Genomic DNA, 8,943 nt, shown 5'->3' on the forward strand with positions numbered 1-8,943 from the left:
TCTAGCCTTAACTTAAAGATGAAACAATTTTTATGGTAAGTAATAACTGTTCGAATCCAGTTAGAAAGTCAACTTTTAAAGCCAGTGGTTTCCAAACATTTTGGTTACATAGTTACCAGTAAATATTTTTTTGAGGTGATCTACTTAATATATTAATATTTATTAATAAATTACATAATTCCAATATGTCACCTTACTACTAAATAGAAGGTTTAATATTGTTCCAATTTTAGATCTCAAAAATTTGAGTTCCAATATTCTTTTTATTTCCTCCTTGTGACGTTCCTGGAAAGTGTGGCCTCCACTTGAGGTTCTAACCTAAATTATCTCCTAACTCCACAGGGAGAGTTTGTTTCTTTACCAACAGTGGTGTTTTTGCTGTAATTAGTGTGGTTTCTCAAGAGGTGGGTCAATAACCAAAGTAAATCCTACATGCCAACATACCTTGCAAGTTAAGGACCTAGGAAGGAGGCTCAAATCTCCATCAGCTCTAATGTGCTGTAAAACCCAGAAAGATCACTCTGAAACCTATTTACTTCTTTTTTTTTTAAAGAGTTTGTTTATTGTGCTCACTTCGGCAGCACATATACTAAGATTGGAACAATACAGAGAAGATTAGCATGGCCCCTGCGCAAGGATGACACGCAAATTCGTGAAGCGTTCCATATTTTTGTAAAAGGGAGAAAACTGTATTTGAACAATGATTAAAATAAAAAAAGAGTTTGTTTATTTAGTTTTAGAGAGAGGGGGAAGGGAAGGAGAGAGAGGGAGAGAAACATCAATGCGTGGTTGCCTCTCACATGTCCCCTGCTGGGGACCTGGCCTGCAACCCAGGCATGTGCCCTGGACTGGGAATGGAACCTCAAACCTTTGGTTCACAGGCCCACGCTCAATCCACTGAGCTACACCAGCCAGGCCTATTTACTTCTTTATAAGTTTGGCACCCTTGCCTGCTTTCAGAGGCTTGTCTTATGGTTGATAAGGCATCACAAGGAGAGTGGGAACAAGGAAGCCATCCTGGAGAAATAGTAAATAGCAGCTTTCTTTTCTTTTTTTTCTTTTTTTTGAACATTGCTTCTCTATGATTATCACATTAAAAGCAGAGGTAAAGGCAGTGATAACAGAGCTACAATTAAAAATAAAGGGAAGAGGTGAAGTAAGAGTTATCAGTGAGGAATTTCTGAACTGTTTTCCCTGATAAAACTCAGCCTCATCCTCAGCAAAAAGTTACAAAGCAATAGCAACCATACTCTTATTGCTGTGCTTTATGAAAATATTTTATTTCTGTCTAGATGAAGAATTGCCTGAAGTTGGGTAGTTATAACAACAACAAAACCAAATAAATACCACAGCAGTTCATAGATTATACTCTTAGTGTTTTATTTTTATTTTTTATCAATTGATTTTAGAAAGAGAAGAAGAGAAGGAGAGAGAGAAAGTGAGAGAGAAACATTGATTTGTTGTTCCACTTATTCATGTATTCATTGGTTGCTTCCCACATGTGTCCTGATCTGGGATTGAATATGGACGTCACTCTGACAACTGAGCTACCCAGCCAGGGCTAATTTAGTATTTAAACAATGCAGGCAAGCATTGGTGAAGCCTGTTAACACCTCAGTTCTCTTCGGGTAAAGAAAAAGATTCAAAAATAAGGCCAGGAAAATGGATGAGGATAAAGACAGAAAGACAAGCAGGGGGTAGTAAATACAGACATTCTCACGTGACATAAGGATTTTTTGAAACTGAAACAAAATAAACTTATTTCTTGTAAAAGTAGCAAGAGAAGGGGTTTTTTTTTGTTTTTTTTTGTTTTTGTTTTTTGTGTGTGTGTGTGTTTTGTTTTTAAATCAGACCCACTAATATAAGGCTACAAGGTCTGGTTCTGAGAATCTCCATGAATATTTTTGCCAAAATGTTACCCTCCTGGCCCTTCTGCCAAGGCAACTAACCAAAAACCTGTCAAGGGAACCAACCAAAGGAACTAAAGACACACAGTTTCTAATGTAAGGCAAGCTATTCCCCTCCTACTCCCGCCAAAAGTTGACTTAGAAAGTCAACTTTTAAAGCCAGTGGTTTCCACTCCTGACTTAGCTGGGTGTGTGGGCATGATCCTGAATTTCTTCCTATGCCTTGCTGAACAAAGAGGCATCTATTTGGAATTTCATTTTTATGTCTTCCAACCAAGACTTTCCAAGGTGCAAGGTTGGTATAAAGACTTATTCACCTTTTAGTTACGTAAATCATGTACTATGTAACTCCACTTGAATGTAGAAATAGCTACTGTCAATTTTAGCTCTAAATAGACTTTATTTTTTTGTGTTTCAGATATATCATATTTTTTATCCTAAAAATTGCTATGCTACAGCAGAAAACAATTAGCAATGGTATTAATTTGCAAGTCAAATACAAATGTGTATATTAGAATATTACTTAGCAAACTGTTACCTGCCACAAAAATGTTAGCTACTTTTTTAAAATTTATACTTTGATGTTTTCTTGTTCCAGAGAAAATTTTAGGTGCCAGAAAGAGAGATAGCTACAGAAATAAATAGATAGATGATAATAGATAGATAGATAGATAGATAGATAGATAGATGATAGATAGGTACAGTGCTCATTTCAGCTAGATTTACAGTGCAGAACAAGGTATAGATACAGATATAGGTATAAATATAAAGATATCTACATTGCCTAACATGGCGGCCACCAGCCATATATGACATTTGAGTACTTGAAATGTGGCTCACCTGAATTCAGATGAAAAATAAGCATCAAATTTCAAAAGCTTAGTATGAAAGAAGAATGTAAATATCTCTTTAATAATTTTCATATTGATTACATGTCATGTTGAAATGTTACTTTAGATATATTCAGTTAAATAAAATTATTAATATTAATTTCAAATCTTTGCTTTTATGTTTTTTAATGTGACTACTAAAAATGTAAAGTTACACATGTAGCTTATATTTCTACTAGTCCACACTGGCATATGAAATGCAGTGAGATAAAAGGAATCAAATTAACACTTCCTGTGTAACATCATTAAATATTTCCCTGGCACTTGTAGCTCAGAGGACCTTATCCTCAAGCCCTTAATGTTCAGTGTAGGGTAGAATAAGACTAAACCAGTACTGAGTAGCAATACTCCTAATTTTTGAAGATGTTCTGCTGCTCAGCCACAGGGAATAAGAACCCATTTGACTGGAGTGTGCTGCAAGATTAGGTGGTGCTGCTGAACATAATTGATGAATATTTCTTTAATCCATTTATTTGGGCAACAGTAGATCATTTAAATGGTGAAATAGATCAGAGTCTTTGTAACATTTGCTTTAGTTAACAGTAGGAAAATATAACGCTATCCCACAGTTTTTGGGCAGAACTAGAGAAATGAGAATTGATGAGGCTCATTTTCCACACTGATCTGCCCTGGGTCCTGCAGAAGTCAGAGGCCAATGGAAATATATAATTACTTGTGTTAAAGAGAAATGGCCTTGGGATCTTGCTTGGCTTCTGTGTGATTTAAAAGGGAAGACTTTGAACATACTTAATTTGATGTAGGTGACTTTTGGTCGGGGTGGGAGCTGGCAGAGCTAATACTCTCTGTGAGAAGGTACCTACTCGTGTAAATGGAAACACAAATTCAGACCATCCATTCAGAAAAGTTAGAACATACAGTTCCATGCTACCCTCTTGCTCCACACTGTAAATCTAGCTGACATGAGCACTATCACTTACTTTTGTTCATGATAATGAGGAAGACAGAAGTATCAGATGAAAATCAAGGTCATAAACCATATTGAAAAATTAAAAAGGTGCTATAAAGTGTTTAATGCATAAAGCATAATGAACATTTTCCTGTTTTTACCTGTTCTGTGTGCCAGTGTAATCAAGTTCACTGAAGGGTTTCAGGTAACATGTGATCAGATCTAAAGCAAGATAATAGATAACCTTTATCTGTAGATGCTCTACCCTTTCTTAATTGAAATTTCAGATATCCAAACCTTCTGTTAACTATTTTTAATTCATTGATGTTTTTAAGCCTCACTATGCCAATAAGGTAGGCTTTGTCATTATTCCCATTTTTATAGATGGAGAAAGCGAGGTACAAAGGGATTAATAATTCACCCAAAGCCACACAGCTAGTAATTGTCAGAAGCAGGATTTAAACTCAGGCTGTCTGGCTCTGCAGACCACGGGCTTCACGATGTCTCATCTTCCTTTTAAAAATCACCAATTCCATAAACATATTTATAAAATGTGGAAAGTACTACTTCCTAGCTCACAGGGGTTTTGTGATATTGTGAAAATTAAAATGGATAATAAATATAAATCCTCAGTTCAGGGTCTGCCATGTATTATATACTGAATTTGTGTGTATGTATGTATATATTATTTATGGAAATGAATCTCTTGCAGATATGATAGTATATAAAGTGATTTTATTCTAATGTTAAGATATGGTTTTCATATTTGAGGTTTATGTATTGGTTGGTTTATTTACAATGCTCATTATTTATATATTTTTTAAAATGAGGTTATATATACAAATAAAAATGAATTGCAGAGAGTAGTAAGTATTTCTGGCAGTTATAAATATCTTCTTAAAATTTACCAATTATTGTTAATTAATTTCTACCAAACTATTTGAAAATATAAATTGTATGAAAAGTGAGATTTAGATCAGAAGAATAAAATTTCTATTTTGTTTTTTAACTTCTTTACTCATTTTTGTCTACAAAAGTATTCTGTTTCCTAGTATAATGCATATTGAATTTAGAATTGTGGAATATAAATTACTGATTTTTTCCTTTTTAATAAAATTGATATTGAAATCTAAATTCTGCCCTCCTTTACCCAAAGCATCATCTATTCCTACAAGGTAAACACTCAGTTTCGGATTTGATGCACATGCCTTGATATTTGTTGAAAAAACAAAAACAAAAGCAGACTATGCCTTTGTAAGGTTTGAGAGACTTTCCCACATTTTCCTAATGGATTTATTGTTGTAATGCTTTATTCTCCATTTCTACTTAGACTTCATATGTAGTGTTTTTCTTGTTTTAATCTTGTAGCAGATATTTTACAAACTTAACTCAATTTAGGATAAGTTAACTAAAGCAATATTTTTCCTGGACGAGATTCTACCTCCCTGCTTTCCTCCTGCAGGTGATATATTGTTGAAAATAACATGCCATGTTTCCTGTAATGACTAATGTGAAGAAAAATGTGGACAGAAGAAAAAGACAGGAACAATATGTGTCAGTCATAAAGGAAAACTGAAATCCAGCTTATAAAGCAAAAATTAAATGACTAAAAATATCTAATCAACAGTGACATTTTTGAGTACCAGCTGTGCAGCAAAGCAGGATTTGTCTTAGTCTGCAAGAGAGCTTATACAGCTCATCAGAGCCTAGTGAGTAAAGTATAGGACTAGGAGTCAGGAAATCTTTCGGAAGTCCCAGTTTTGGCATGCAGTGCAAGAATAAATCCAAAAATATTCACTTGTTTATAACTATCAATACATCATTTATGAAGAAAGATAAGCTTAAAAGTTTAGAGAAATATTAGTTCTGAAAGCTGCATGCCTCCAATGGAGCATAGATACTTATTTCAGCAGCCAAATTTGCAACCCTGTGTAAGTTACTTTCTCTATGGCCCAGAATCCTCATTGATAAAATGGGGATTATAATAGCATTTATTTGTTAGGGTTGTGTACAGATTCAGTGAAGAAATGTGTGTAAAGAGTTTAACAATATAGCCTCAACACATTTTAGCTATTAATATTGTTATCTATAAATTACGGTAAATGAACATAGATCATTATTAAGTTGAAATTAGTATTATCTTCCTATGTGGGCCACTTGCTAATTGATATAAACTAATGCCCTCATACTTTTCTGGAAATTGAAAGATTTCTTGGATGGAATCTATGAAATACCAGACACTAAATTCACTGAAGTCCATGATGTTCCTCAATATATTGTTTTCTATGAGAAAGAGAGAAAGTATCTTTCACTGATTTTGGAATTTATATGAATAAAAAAAAAGCACATCTAATTTCCTGATCTAATGCAAAGACTAGCATGGTGTACTTAGTTTAAAATTGTGTGGTATAGAGATTCTCACACAAATGGTAATTTCAGTGATGTTGGCTTAAATAGATGTGATCATGTGATTTGAGAGCTTTCTCATTCTGCTTTATTGCACTTTGAATAAGTGTAGAAATTTCTCTAAATTATTCCCTAAAGATAAAGACTAAATTTTTATTTATTTTAAAATGTTTTATTATATAAATGTTATAGCTTACTGTCACTCTCCTTTTTGGATATTTGATAATTTAATGTCATTTCCATTTTATTGAGTATCTAAATTATTTCCAATTTATTATTTTATTTTATTATTTTTAATATGTTTTATTGATTATGCTATTACGTTTGCCCCACTTTCTCTCCCCTTTATTCCCCTCCACCCTGCATGCCCCCCACCATCATTCCCCCAACTTAGTTCATGTCTATGGGTCATACATGTAAGTTCTTTGGCTTCTCCATTTCCCATACTATTCTTAACCTCCCCCTGTCTATTTTATACCTACCATTTATGCTTCTTATTCCCTGTACCTTTTCCCCCATTCTCTTCCATTCCCCCACTCCACTGAATATCCTCCATGTGATCTCTATTTCTATGAATCTGTTCCTGTTCTAGTTGTTTGCTTAGTTCATTTTTGTTTTTATTTTTAGGTTCAGTTGTTGATAGCTGTGAGTTTGTTGTCATTTCACTGTTCATATTTTTTATCTTCTTCTTTTTCTTAGGTAAGTCCCTTGAATGTTTTATATAATAAGGGCTTGGTCATTATGAACTCCTTTAACTTGACCTTATCTGGGAAGTGCTTTATCTGCCCTTCCATTCTTAATGATAGCTTTGCTGGATAGAGTAATCTTAGATGTATGTCCTTGCCTTTCATGACTTGGAATACTTCTTTCTAGCCCCTTCTTGCCTGCCAGGTTTCTTTTGAGAAATAAGCTTCTAGTCTTATGGGAACTCCTTTGTAGATAATTGTCTACTTTTCTCTTGCTGCTTTTAAGATTCTCTCCTTATCCTTAATCTTGGATATTTTAATTATGATGTGCCTCAGTGTGTGCTTCCTTGGGTGCAACTTCTTTGGGACTCTCTGAGCTTCCTGGACTTCCTGAAAGTGTATTTCCTTTGACAGATTAGGGAAATTCCCCTTCACTATTTTTTCAAATAAATTTTCAAGTTCTTGCTCTTCCTTTTCTTTTTCTGTCACCCCTTGATTTGGATGTTGGAACATTTAAAATTTCTTGGAGGTTCCTAAGCCTCTCCTCATTTTCTTGAATTCTTGTTTCTTCATTCTGTTGTGGTCGAATGTTTATTTCTTCCTTCAGCTCCAAACCGTTGATTTGAGTTCCATTTTCCATCCTTTCACTGTTGGTTCCCTATACATTTTCCTTTATTTCACTTTACATAGTCTTCACTTTTTCCTCTATTTTGCAATCATAGTTAGCCATTTCTGTGAGCATTCTAATTACCAATACTTTGAACTCTGCACCCAGTAGGTTGTCTATCTCTTCAACATTTAGTTATATTTTTCTGGAGCTTTGATCTATTCTTTCATTTAGGCTATGTTTCTTTGTCTTGGTGCACCTGTTATGTTGTAAGGGGTGGAGCCTTAGGTATTCTCTAGGGTGGGGCAACCCAGATCACTAGGTTGGGTGGTACTGTATATGGGGGAGGGTGCTGTATATGGGGGAGGGTCCTGAGAGGGAACAATGTCACTAGTTCAGCATTCAGCAGGCTTTCAGTCACTTTTTATGCTACTCACAAACAAATTAGGCCCTTTTGGTACTGATTCCCAGGTGGGTGGTTTTGTGTACATTCTAGGACCCCGTGGGTCTCTCCAACAAACCCTCCTGTGGGGCTGAGAGTTTCTCCTGCCTCTTCAACCCCCACAGGATTTTTCAGTCAGAGGTTTTGAGGCTTTATTTCACCATGCTGGAACCCAGGGTTGTGTGCTCTGTCTAGCTCCCCTGTTGTTCCTCCCAGTTTATCTGCATGTAAATACAGGATAGCCACTCCACCAGCAGCCACCTTGCTCTCCCCAGTCCTCCAGCCACTGTCTTCCTATGAGTCCTCTGCACCTGGCTGCCTGCCTCCACCCCTCCTAAAAGCATGGATGAATATTTCTTCTTCAACTCCTTGGGCATTGGATTTCCATACAGTTTGATTTTCTGACAGTTGTGGTTGATTTTTGTTTTTAAATTTGTTGTTGTCCTTCTTTTGATCATGTGAGGAGGCAAAGTGTATCTACCTATGCCTTCTTCTTGACCAGAAGTTTCCTCCCAATTTGTTATTTTAAATGCCAGTTTGAAAAATATATATTTAATTCAGTATATGGAATCATTCAGTCTGTGCTATGCATCAATTCTATACTTATAATTGTTGAATGAAAGGGAAAATATATTTCAAGAATTTTGATACTAAAAAATGACTTTCCAAATAGTAGTAGTAGTAGAGTGTCCTTTTACCATGTGTTCATTGACATTGGGCTTTTTCTGAAATTATAGTAATTTTATAGGTGAAAGTTATTATTTGTTCTTTGAAGTTTTTATTTATCAGATTATCTTACTATATGTTTAATGGGTTTATTTTCCCTTTATTAATATTCACTTCATGTTTTTTGCCAAATTATCTACTGGGAAGGTCTTATCCTCTATTGTTTGCTAAAGTTAACACTACGTAAATTAACTCAAAATAGATCATAGACCTAAATGTAAAACCCAAAACTATAAAACTCCTATATGAGAACATAGGAGAGAGTATGACTGAGACAATGGCCATGAAATAGAAAGAGATTTGGGTTGTTCAGAGCACTGACTAAAAGCTAGTGTGACCACAATAGATAGCTTGGCATATAGTTTAGGACAA

General features: G+C 34.9%; 1 non-coding gene across 1 annotated transcript; it reads left to right on the top strand.

The window, feature by feature from the left end:
- Nucleotides 1–565: 565 nt before the first annotated feature.
- Nucleotides 566–672, top strand: LOC123812213. Its single transcript, XR_006784502.1, has one exon. It is a non-coding gene; the product is annotated as a U6 spliceosomal RNA (small nuclear RNA).
- Nucleotides 673–8,943: the final 8,271 nt, after the last annotated feature.

Source organism: Phyllostomus hastatus, unplaced genomic scaffold (assembly GCF_019186645.2).
Source record: "Phyllostomus hastatus isolate PE091 unplaced genomic scaffold, TTU_PhHast_1.1 phas_scaffold_78, whole genome shotgun sequence".
Lineage (NCBI taxonomy): Eukaryota > Metazoa > Chordata > Mammalia > Chiroptera > Phyllostomidae > Phyllostomus > Phyllostomus hastatus.